This window comes from Panthera leo, chromosome C1 (assembly GCF_018350215.1).
Source record: "Panthera leo isolate Ple1 chromosome C1, P.leo_Ple1_pat1.1, whole genome shotgun sequence".
NCBI classification, from domain to species: Eukaryota; Metazoa; Chordata; class Mammalia; order Carnivora; family Felidae; genus Panthera; species Panthera leo.
In genome coordinates this window covers 34,848,235-34,860,972 of record NC_056686.1, presented here as the reverse complement: position 1 = coordinate 34,860,972, position 12,738 = coordinate 34,848,235, and the positions used below count along the sequence as shown (strand labels likewise).

The 12,738-nt window shown below is 47.4% G+C and overlaps 1 protein-coding gene across 5 annotated transcripts in view; it reads right to left on the bottom strand.

Moving 5' to 3' along the window:
• Nucleotides 1-12,738, bottom strand: part of RNF220 (ring finger protein 220) — a 224,462-nt gene that overhangs the window by 59,245 nt on the left and 152,479 nt on the right. The gene's annotated exons all lie outside the window — the stretch shown is intronic.

The window sequence follows — 12,738 nt, the reverse complement described above, 5'->3', positions numbered from 1 at the left end:
TCAAAGGGCCGGGTGCTCCCCATCCACTAAGCTGAGAGCCCAGGTCTCAGGACCCACATCCCCCAAAGCCTGAAGTATAGCTCACCACCCCCCGCAGAAGACAGAAGAGGCCTGTCCTGGGAAGGCAGGACTTCAGCTCACAGCCCCAGTTTGGGTGGTGCCATCTAGAGAAGGGCCCCCTGACAGTGGAGGGTCCAGGGAAACTGCTGGGGACCTCTGGGCTCCCAGAGATCTGGGATTGAAGGATATGCTCAGGCCTTTCTCCAAGTGGTCTTGATACTGGGAACTCCTCCAGCCCAGCTCCCCACCCTGGCCCGGCCCCACCCAGCCTGGTCTGATTGCTTCCTGCCAGCCCCACTTATGATTCATGGGCCTGACCTTCGGCTATAAAGTGTTCACTGTAGCCGGCATTGAGGCAGGATTTACAGCTCTGGGGTCAGCTGTAGGCAATGACACACACAATAGCTGACTCACAAGGGTGCCCCATTTCCAGCCCACACATAACTCTCTTTTGCACACACAGGTACACATACACACATCTCGACAGCGACACAAACGCACATTCATGCCCAGGAGCTATCCTGCTCAGGCCTTTGGCAATGGGAGTTCTGTTTGTGGAACAAGTACTGTGTATTAGGTGCTTTACAGGCATCTGTCTAATCCTTAACGCCAATCCTGTAAGGTTGAAGCAGTGTTATTCATTTTATAGGAGAGGAAGCAAACTAAGGCTCAGGCAGGTTAAATTATTCGAGCTCTACAGAGAGCCCCAGTGCCCCGGCTCTTGGCCAGGGAAACACTAAATCTATTAGAGAATGGGTGCTACAGAAGCCTGGGGGGCAGGGGTAAGAGAGGCCATCCCACCCTCTTCCCTCTTCCCCATCAGAGCAGCTTGAGGCTGGTTCAGAGTGGGAGGGAATATTTCAGAGGCAGACCTGTCCCTTGGGCCCCCTGCAAAGTGCTAGAAGGGAGACTAAAAACCAAGAGAGGAATGCCTTAACCAGATATGAGATTGGGATTGAAAGCTACCCAAACGTTTAAAAATCAGAAGTCGTTGGGAATTAGGGAGGAATCTGCCCATGTTGTTAAGGGATCAACTACCCATCCGAGAAAGGGTATTTGAGAAGGTATAGTTGGTAGAGAGGGAAAAGATTTCATATTTGTGCCTCCCGAGTTGAGCTACTCAGTGAACTGGCTAATGTATTATCATCGTTGTCATTCTTGTTCTTATTGCTGTACTTTTACTGGGAAGACCAAGTAAAAGGAGTTTGCCACTTCTCTTTTCGGCTCATGTACCATTTGCCTCTAGTTGGTTCTTCCCATTTTCTCAAGCCTCAGAATTTCTGCCTTTTCTCCAAAGCCGGTGCCTACTGTCTTTTAGGGCCAGTTCTCTCAGTCCTCAGCATGGAGCTCATCCTCATGTCCGTTCCTCTCACTCTTGCGCTTTTGCCCCTAGATTAGTCCTTTCTCCTCTGTCTTCCAACGTGTGTGTAACTTCTCTCTTACCATGGCCAGCCCTTCCCTTGACCTTGTTAATTCTTATACCTCTTTCCTAAGTTTTTTCTGTCTTCTAATCTGCTTCCTGGAGGAAAGGCCTTCACCCTCCGGGATGGAGTGCCCATCATTGCTGGTGTCACTACCATGGCCTCACCCTCAGCCACTCACTGGAGCCCCATGGAATCCATGACCCTAGGTCCTCTGTGGGCTCCTTCTCACAGCACCTGTAGCTTTTCCTCATGCCCCTGCTCTGCCACCTCACCTCACCTCTGTGGTCCCTCCCCTCCCTGTCACTCCCTCCTCCTCGGCTGATCTCAGGCCAGTATCGTGTCTCCTCCTCCCACTCCTCCTGACTCAAGGCTCACTCCTGTGCTCTTTCCTCTTAGAGAATTTGTCTTCTTACCCTCGGGGACTTCAACTTTCCCCCTCTTCTATGTGACTCCCAAAGCTGCCTCTAATTTGGTGTTTTTCCTGAACTCCCACCCTGAGCTGTCAACTGTCCAAAGGACAGAACCGTTTAGATGCTCTACTTTCATTTCAGATGAAACACGCAAATTGGACATCATCACCTTTTCTTCAAAACGGCTCATTTTCCTCCACCTCATTTCTATCCATAAAATAGCTATTGTTCTGGTTGCCTAGCCTCCCCAAACACCCGATCCACTGATTAAATTAATATATTGAGCAAATATTTTCCAGGTGACTATCATGTGCAAAGCCCAAATAGCCCAGGGTGGTGGAGGTGGAGATGGGAGGCAGGACAAACATGGAGTAGTGTGGTGCCACCAGGAATGAAGGCTCTGGAATCAGGTAGATTCAGGCTCAAAGTCTGGCCCCATCACTGCTTGCTGACCATGTGATATTAGGCAAATTACTTAATTTTTTTTGTTCATTTATTTTTGAGAGAGAGAGAGAGAGAGAGGAAGACAGAGAGGGGGACAGAATCTGAAGCAGGCTCCAGGCTCTGAGCTATCAGCACAGAGCCTGATGCGGGGCTCAAAGTCAACGAGCTGTTGAGATCATGACGTGAGCTGAAGTTGGACACATAACCGACTGAGCCACCCAGGTGTCCCGTGCTCCTAGGCAAGTTAAAGTGAACACAGAGCACTTCCTATTTGCCTTGCACTGACTTAGAGGCCTTACCTTTATAATCCACTTTATCTGCACAACCACCACAGTATTACTACAATTATGCCATTTTAGAGATCGGAAAAACAGACACAGAGAGGTTAAGAAATTTGCCCAAGGTCACATAGGTCAGTAAGTGGCAGAGCCAAAGAATGAACCCAGGCAGGAAGGCAGTCTGTACTTAAAGCCACTTTGCTATATTTAACCTCTTAGGGTCTTAGTTTTACTCTGTTTTGCTTCCTATTGTCACCAGCATCTAGGAAACCATAAAGTATCCGTTGAGTAAAGGAGTACAAATAAATGGCTAAAATGCACCTGCTGGATTTGACAGAGTAGTTGCTGACCTTGGCAAAAGCGGGGTCCAGGAAGAGGCCATAAGGAAAGCTGCAGTGGTCTAAGGAGTGAATGGGAGAGAAGGAGGCTAGATAGGTGTCAGGTGTGGACAACCCATTCAAGAACTTGAAGGGAGGAGAGAGGGGGCACAGAGTCTGGGTAACGACTAATGTGTGTTTTGTTTTAGTGCATGGAAAAGGGTTGGGACTCCAGGAGGGAGCACCATTGCTGAAGCCAGGCCTCAGAGAGGACAGGAGGAAATAGGATCCCAAGCCCCAGGAGAGGGGACAATTCCTGGCCAGGAAGGACATTACTCTGTTGGAGAGAGAGAGATCTGAGTTAAACAGATAATGGCAGCCTCACTAGGGCAGGGCTGAGCTGGAGGAAACCCCAGGGGTTGGAGAGCTGGGAGGAGATGCCTCCTTAACACCATCTTTGCTGGGACAGCCAGTGACCTGGAGGGTGGACATTTGAGCTTCCTTCCTGAGCTTTCCCTCAGAATGCTTAGGGCCAGCTCCATAAAGAGGGGCTTGGGTGGCTGGATTAGAAATAGCCACTTCTGGCTGTACCAGGACAAGCCGGAGGTGGGGGAGGGCAACTCTTGGGCTACACATACCTGAGCCCTAAGTCCGAGTCTTGCCTTGCTGGGTACCAGCAACTAGTAAGGGACAGCCAGCTGGCATTTCCCCAGCATCCTACACCCTGACCGGGGGAGCCAACCCTATTTCCAGAGCTGGGGCCAGCTACGCTTTCCTTGAGTGAAGCAATAAAAGGGGAAAATCAACATCCCAATGATCTTGTTTATGGTGCTAAGTAAGCTGTACAGCTTAATCCGTTCGAGGTTAATGAATTTACGACTTGCTTTGGAGTTTGACAAGGGCTGTAAAAGAGGAATGAATACTCTGGGCAGCTCCTTCCCTAGCGGCTGCTTAGGGTTAGACTAGCCTGGCCTGGCCTGCCCTGGTGAAGGAGGGGAGAAGATTTAAGTGGTGGGTTCATGGCCAGTTGTCTGGGCTCTGAATTGAGAGGACCGGAGGAGGGACAATCCAGGGGCCAAAGGACCCTTTCTGTAACCCCCCATTAGGCTGGAGTGAGCCGAAGTCCCCAGGCTCTCAGGATCTTTGTGTCTTGGGCAAGTCATTTAATATCTTGCAGCCTCATCTGTAAGAGAGGGAGGATACCATCTACCCTTTAGTGTAGCTGTGAAAAAGATGTGAGGTAACACATGTGAAGAAATCAGCATTAGTCCTCAATAAGTGATAGCTACAGTAATTATCATTTTCTTCTGTCTTACATCATAATTTGCTGTTTATTCGTCTATGTCCTTTCGCCATTTGTCCATTCATTCAGAAATCCAATAAATCGTCATTGAGAAATTACACTGTGTGCCAGGCCCTGTGTCACACACAATTTGGTGTGAGAGGCACAGACCTTCACACACACTGAAAATGCAGGAAGACCAGTGCTGGGAAGGAGGGATGTGTGCGTTACTCTGGAAGCACAAAGAAAGGAGTGGCCAGGCCTGCCTGTCTGGTCTAAGCCACTTTGAATAATGTCTTGTCCTGACATAGCACTCGGCAGGTCACAGAATACTGCCATGTGATTCATTCGTTTGATCCTCACGACAATCCCATAATGACCACATTTTCTAAATAAAAAATTAGAACCCAGTGTGACCACCTGGTGTGACAGCAGGTCAAAACATTTCGAATTCGGGCTGTTTAAAAAGTCTGTGACATGCCAAGTTCCGTAAGCAGAGAGGGCAGGGATTTCAGTATCTCTATTTGAACAGTTAGGAAAATGAAGCTAAAATCATCAGTGAGAGAACCGAGGCTTCATCTCGTCTGTTCACGCGTGACTCTGTGAGGTTGCCAAGGTCAAGGGTTGTGCTGCTTCCATCTGGGTACATAGGGCCTAGTATGGAAGCTCATAGAAATTAGGGCCTCAATAAATGTTTCTCAGATGAACAAATGATTCTTTGTGTACATGTATATATCTGCTTCTGGGAGCACAACTCCTCAAAAGAGTCGTCCATATTTATCATTTTCTCTTCCTTCTCTCCCATCCTCTCTCGAGTGTGCTCTTCCCAGGATGGCCAGTGTCATCCCATTTGCCAGTTCACATGGTTAGGTCTCAGTCACCCTTGCCTTCTTCTGGCAGCAACTTTAGCACAGTAGCTCACTCCTTCCTCCCTGAAGGCTTATTTTACTTGATTTCTGCCACAACATGCTCTCCTGTTTTCTTCTTGCCTCCCCTGGACATTCCTTCTTAGTCACTTTGCTGGAGGTCCACCTTTTCCCATCCTCTAAATACTGCAGTGCAAGGATGGATACTTAAGAAGGTGCACATGAGTGTGTGAATGAACCGACACAAAGTCCAGGCTCCAACCCCCTCTGCTTATGCTAGGGTGCTAGTTTCTCAGGCTTTCTGTCAGGGAGTATCTCCTTCCAGTTCCCCTGATCCTAGCTCACTGGCCCCCAGTTCCAGTGTTTTCAAAGTTGTCTCTCTGACTGTCCTCATGCTTCTACTCTGAAACTAGAGTTCCTCCTCTGTGATCTGTTGGTAGCTCCCTACAAACAAACCACCCCAGAGACCAGGGATCAGGCAGCTCTCATTAGCTTAGGTAACGAGATGGCCTCCCAAGGTGAGTGCTGGGTGTTTCATGCAGATGCAGCACCGGCAGGGGTCAAATGCAGGGAGCAGAGGAGGCACAAACGCTGGTGCCAACTGGCTTATCCCTTGGTCCCACCAATGCCAGCACTGATGGATACTGCCTGCTCCCATGCACCTGCCCATTGGGCCCAGCTGCTTCATTCTAGAGATGAAATCCAAGAACATAAAGAATACAAGCGTGATATAAGGAGACCAGTCTTGGGCCCCAGCTTTGTCAAAGGGGAATGGATGAATACCAGGAGATCCCTGGTTTGATCCAGACCCTCAAAGCAAGGCCCAGGATCCTGCTCACTGTGGCCTCCCAGGCTTCTTTCTTCCCCCACATTTCCTCAGAGCACCCACTCTATATCCCCAGCTCTCTCTCTCTGCAGAGCTCCTCGAGTTTCCTTCCCTCTGCCCAAAGGATGATACATTGGAAATGTATACATTAGGAATGATACATTAGGAAAACATTGAGGCTTTGGTTCTGTCTTTCCCCTCTCCATGTACTTCAGACCTGGAAGTCATGGTTGCCTGGCCAGAGACTTCATTTTCTCTGGATATGACCCCTCCCTCCTCCTCAGGCATGTGTGGGAAAGAGCTAGGCCAAAGCAAGGATTCCTTGGCTAGCACCCTGGGGAGTCCTTTTGCTCTCCAAGGAGGGTCCCTGTGGGCTCCACCTGTCCAGCTGGCCCTACTGCAGGGGACAGGCAGCTGGGACCCGTCCTGCAGGCGTAGAGGCTGAAACAGGCTAATGAATCCTGATGGGAGAAGTGACCTTTTCCAAATGCCACATGTCATTGGATTTTATATCACACAAGGACAATGTGCCATGGGTATTAAAATCGTTTTTCCAATAGTTATATATGTGTGTGAGTGTGGTGCAGAGTCGGTATGACGAGAGGAAAATCCTAATGAAGATGTCATCAAATGAGCCTTTCCTCCTCAGCCCTAGATAGGCAGTCCTTTAGGACACTCCCTCTCTCGGCCAGGGTTTGGCCCCAGACCTTAGCTCTTGAACACAGATAAACTTTTCTGTCACAAAGTTTCCCTGGCTCAGACCCTGGCTCTAGACCTGGCCTTGGCTCCACTTCCTGGTCTAGGAAGTTCTACCCAGCATCAGAGGAAAAGCAAGACCTGGAGGAGGCAGCCATCCAGAAGCTGATGTCCTGTAGACACAGGCCCTAGGCATACTGGTCTCTTCCCCTTTGTCTCCTCCCCTTGGACTCTGCTTCTTCCCCTTGGAAGAAGCCAGAGGACACTTCGGGAAGGAAGGACACATAACCAGAGAGAGCAGGCCAGGTGGCAAGTGTGATGCTCAGAGGCCTCCAGAGCTCTGAAGGCCAGGAGAGGCTGGACTTGGAGCCAAGAACCCCAGACTCTTCTGTTTAAATCCTCATAGTTCCCATGGTCTAGCTTATCTCTACAATATTCCTGACAGGTGGCCTGCCTAAACACCTCCAAGGCCAGGAGACTCCAGACATCCCCAGGAAGCATTTCTGCTCTGGAGAGCTTTGGCTGTTTAGAAAGTTCACACACAGCTTGAACTAAAATCTGTTTCCCTGAAAGTTCCACCTACTGGTCTGTGTTTAACCCCTTGGCCTCAGACAGAAGAGGTTTGATCTCTGTTTTACACAATAGCCTTTTGGGAATCTGAAAACACTAACAATGTTCCCTGGAGTCTTCTTTTCTCCAGGCTGAGCATTTCTAGTCCATTTGATGATTCCCAGTGTGACCCAACTTCACGTATAACGACCCATAGGCACTCCAGTTCTGTTCCACTGAGGACGTTATGCCCATTTTCTATTGTCATCATGGGCAAAGGGAATCTGTGTGATAAAGGGGAAAAGGGCAAGCATCCCGAGTCGGAGCCCAAGGTTCAAAATCCTGGCCTCATTATTTAATAGTGACATGAATTTGGATAAGGTACTTCACCTTTTTGAGATTCAGTTTCTTTATCATAACACTAGATGAAGCAACAACTTCCTCATTGGAACAGCTTCTTCAGGATGTGGTCCAAGGATAGGCCAGGACCTCAGTGGAGACCTGCTCAGTCAGAGGAGATCAGCAGAGGTTGTAGGATGAAGGGCAGAAAAAGTATACACTGTCCACAAATAGCTCCTTGTCCCAGATGAGTGCCCAGAACTAAGTGCCCCAAATCCTAGTAAAAAGCTTCAAGCATGCAGTCTACCTCCATTTTTGCCCTTCATGCTCTGACAAACAAGCCCACATGTAAGAGACTGCTTGTCTCAGTGAGGGAGCCACCCCCTTCTTTTTTTTTTTATGTTTATTTTTTGAGAGAGAGAGGGAGACAGAGTGTGAGTGGGGGAGGGAGAGAGAGACAGAATCTGAAGCAGGCTTCAGGCTCTGAGCTGTCAGCACAGAGCCCGACATGGGGCTCGAACTCAGGGACTGTGAGATCATGACCTGAGCCGAGGTTGGACCCTTAACTGACTGAGCCACCCAGGTGCCCCAAGAGCCATCCCCTTCTTAGGCCCCACAGCATCAGAACTCAAGTATCTCGGCTCAGAGTGGGGCTCCCCAAGTCTAGACAGATAAGACCCAGCCTTGCACTGCCTGCGTGGCAACTAGTGCTGATTCCCAGAGAGTCTCTTTGGCTTGCTCAGACTCTTCTGTTACCTGGGTTTGAATCTTGGTCTAACGGCTCACTAATTGTGTGACCTCGGCCAAGTTACTTAACCCTCTGTACCTGTTTCTTCATCTGAAATATGCAGATAATTTACCTACTTCAGAGTTGTTGCAAGTATTATGTGATGTTATAATGTAAAACAGAACAAAGAAAGTTGAGCACACTGTGAGCACTCAATAAATATTGGCTATTATTATTATCCCACTCCTAGGACAGTTGCGAAGGTCATGGGTGCTAAATAATAGAAACATATCATTCTTGGCAAACAATCAAGCTCTGTGTCCTATGGGGGTGATTCGAATTATCAACTGCCTATTTTCCTGCATTGGGCATAGGCCTCCAGGTTGGTCTGATCAGTGCGAAGTGGAGCATAACTGTCCCCTCAATTGGTATGGGATCCAAATGATGCCAGATACTTAGGGGTAAGGTATAGCACTTGCTGGATTCTTCTGAATTTCCTATCAGAGATTCCCCAGAGCTTCTCTAGCTTTGCCTCCCTTCCCTCTGCATGTACTCAAAATCAAATATTTATCCTGGTTGCACTTCATCTGGCTGGAAGTCGCTACCCATTATTCGAGCCAATCAAGATCACTTGATACACTGATTCAGTCATTTTTCCTCCTAGAGTTGTGTCTTGTGCAGGTCTCATCAATATGGTTTTAGGTCTTTTGTGAAATTCCATAGTTCAGAGCCAGAAGAGAGAAAACATCCCCTTTGCCTGGCAGCCAGCTGTCTCAAGTCCTTCTAGTTTACCTGGTAAATTCATTCTCGCCCTTTGGGACCTAACTCCAGTGTCAACCTTCCTTAAGAACCCTGGACTAATATTTAGCTTAAAAAATATTTGTCAGAATACTTTATACTCACTAAGAAGGCTACAACCAAAGAGACTATACCAAGTGTTGGTGAGAATGCAGAGGGACTGGAGCCCTCATTATTTGCTGGTGGGAATGTAAAATGGTGCAGTTGCTTTGAAAGACAGTTTGGCAGTTTCTAAAAAATATTAAATACGGAGTTACCATAAGAGAGAGCAATTCCACTCTGAGGTATATACACAAGAGAATAGAAGACATCCTTCCACACAAAAACATTTATGTGGATGTTCATAGCAGCATTATTCATCAGAGCCAAAAAGTGGAAACAACCCAAGTGCCTTCAACTGATGAACCAGTAAATAAAATGTGTTAGATCCATACAACGGAATATAATTTGGTCATAAAAAGGAAGTACTGACACATGCTACAGCATGGATAAACTGAAAACATGCTAAATGAAAGAAGCCAGTCACAAAAAAAAGCCTATATATTATTAAAGAATTCCATTGATACGAATAGGCAAATTTATAGAGACAGTAGTTTAGTGGTTGCTTAGGGTTGGGGTGGGGGAGGACGGAAATTGCCTACTAATGGAGTTTCTTTTAGGAGGGACAAAGTGTTCTAAAATTAGACTCTGGTGACAGTTGCACAGCCCTGTGAATACACTTAAAAAACCCAATTAAATTAAACTGTACACTTTAAATTATATGGTATGTGAATTATAACTGAATAATGCTGTTTTTAAAAAATTTATCAGGCATCTACTACATGCTAAGTATTGGTAGCGTAGAACTAGAGGGCTGGGAGAAAGATTGGGGAAGGATGGTAAAGGAACATTCCCTGGAGCAAATCATTTTTGAGCTTAGTCTTCATGGATGAGTAGAAATTAGGCAAAGAAGTAGAGGCAAATAGTGTGCTCAGCAGAAAAATATTAGAGCAGAAAGCATGAACTCTGTAGTCAGACTGTCCAGATTTGAATCCTAAATCTACCATGTACTGGCTATGTGACTTTGGTAAGTTACTGAGCCTCTCTGTGCCTCAATTTCTTCATCTGCAAAATGGGGAGAGTTATAGCATAGTATTCATAATACAGTGCTTTAGAGTAGAGAGTAATACAGTGTAATATGGTCATGGTGATAATGAAATGAGTTAACACATCAAGTGCTTACCACTGAAACAGATATGGAATTAGGTCTCAATAAACATTAGCTATGTTGGTTACTGGGTATAGCATGGTTTGGTGTTAAAGGAGAAGGCATAGAAAGAAGGGAGATGAGACGGGAAAGGTAGAAATCAGATCACAGGGGGACTTGGATGCAGGCAGAGAAGTTTGGTTTGAAACAAGAGGGAGCCAGCCTCTGGAAGAGAGAAGGGGAGAAGAAAGGGTTTGAGTGGAGTTGAAGGGAGAGGCTCAAAGTTGCCCTCAACTTTGGGGGCAGGTATCCCTGTTTTCTAGGTAAAACAGGAAGCAAGAGTGGTAGAAGGATAGAAGAGAGTCAATACCGACACACAGATGGTGCAGAGGTGTGTCATTTTGTTTACCAGCTCTCAGCCATGGGTGTAGAGATAGACTGTAGAAATGATCTAGAGTTGGGGTTTTGCTAAGTAGTGTCCTAGGACAGGTGCACAGGACTTGAGGAGTATTGGTGAGAAAAGAGGGCAGGGGTTGAGTCAGAGTAAAAAAATAATGAGCAGGGTGTGCTGATACACTGGGAGAAAATGTTAGAATTGGGTATGGGACGTCTTGATGAGGTCAAAGGGGAGATATTCAACTGTAATTTATTTGATTATTCACTCCCTTATGCAGACAACACTTATTGGGAGCCAACCATGGGCCAGGGACACAGGGGTGGAACCTGGTGGATGCTGTCTTTGCCCCTCCAGTGGCAGGAGGGTAGGAGGTGAAGTGGGAGTCTGGGTGTGAGAGACAGGGAATTATAGGTGGCTGTAGTGGATATTTTCAGAGGTAATGCAGTTTTATCCATTGACTTAACATTCAAATAGCTTCCCACTGTACTTAGAGTATACCCAAACTTCTTGCCATAGGCTACAAGGCTCTACATATCTGGCCCTTTCCTGCCTCTCTGACTTCTTCTTGTATCCCCCCTAATACATTCTAGCTACTCTGGCCTCCTTATCAGGTCCTTGATTACTCCCACTTCTTTCCTTTCTTGGGACCCTTCTTTGCATGTCTGACTCCATTCCACCCATCGGTTCTGAGCTTTCATGTGGAGGAATCCTTTCCCTGACCATTCTATATAGAGGAGTCCCTCCCACTATGACTCCCCATCTTAGCATGCTGTTTATTTCCTTCATGGTATTGATCACTCTAATTACTTGGTATTTTTTCATGTTTGTTTCCTACCTCAAAAACCAAAGCTTTCTGATAACAACAGGGTTTTGTACAGTACTCTATCTGTAGTGTTGAGAACACAGAGTAGGCACTTAATAAACACATGTTGAATGAATGACATGGAATCAGGGATGGACAAATAAAGTGGTGGTAAAAATCACTGAAGCTGAGGTGGCAAGCCCCAAGAACTGGGGGGGTGGCTGGGTAGTTCATCATTTCATGGGTCCTGAGATCCCCTAAGATGAGGGAAGGAAGTGGGGGAGAGAAGACTGATACAGGTATACATGTAGGGAACAACAAAGAAGCCAGTAGATGACATAGGTAGCAAAGGTAAGTGGTCTGATGAAATGTCAAGAGCTTGAAAGGGATCTTCTCTTTGCATGGGGGTAGAGTAGAGACAGCCTGGAAATGGCACAGAAGAGGAGCATGAAGCTGGAATCTGGGAGAGTGGGTGGCCTCTGCTGACAAGAGCTGTAGACCCATAGATGAGGCCTTTGCAGAGAGCTGCATTTCAGGCACGGTGGAAAGTAGAGGGAATATTCAGAAGTGTGGGTTGTGTAGAATTTATTGGTGGCTTCAGGTGGCAGGGAAAAGCTGGAAGGAGGGGTGGCGGTGGGTAAGGAGAGGGGTGTATAGTAATTTGGCATGGAAACACTGGGGAGAAGACTGTAGGGGCTTGTACTTGGGCAGTGACTGGGGATGGCTGGGATGTGACAGCTGATAGGAAGGACAGTTCTAGGGTTCCAAATGGAACCTTGGGATCAAGATCACTGCAAGGTTACGGTGATCTTGCTTTGCAGAGCTAGAGTGGGGGTGTCCAAGACAATGTGGTTGAAGCTGACTTGACTGGTTGGATCCCTGCTTTATGCTCCTGCAGCACCTTGGACACACCCCCATGGATGCTAGGAAACTTGGCAAATGCCCAATTCCTTACCCTCCCATCAGCTCCTGGAGCCTGCCTTCACTGGTTTGCAGTCTCCATCTTTAGCCCCTTTCCTGGAAATGAGCCTAGAGTAGAGAAGGCAGAGTGAGATGAGGTAAGGGAGAAGAGAGGAGATGTGGTGAGGAAGATTACTCAGACTTTAGGTCGGCCCAGCCCAGCCGAGCCTCACAGTCAGCACAGCCACTGTCCGGCTGAAATAACAAGTCAGAGACTGAAAAACTGGCCAGCCCTCTTTGTTTACTCAGCTTTTTCCCCACCTTTTTCTTTGGACAATGCCCTGCTGGGCTGGGGCTGTCCTGCTGGGTTGTTGCTGGGGCTCCCCCGCCAAGATGGAGCCCAGCTGCTCAGCTGTTTACAAGGCGAATCCGGTTTA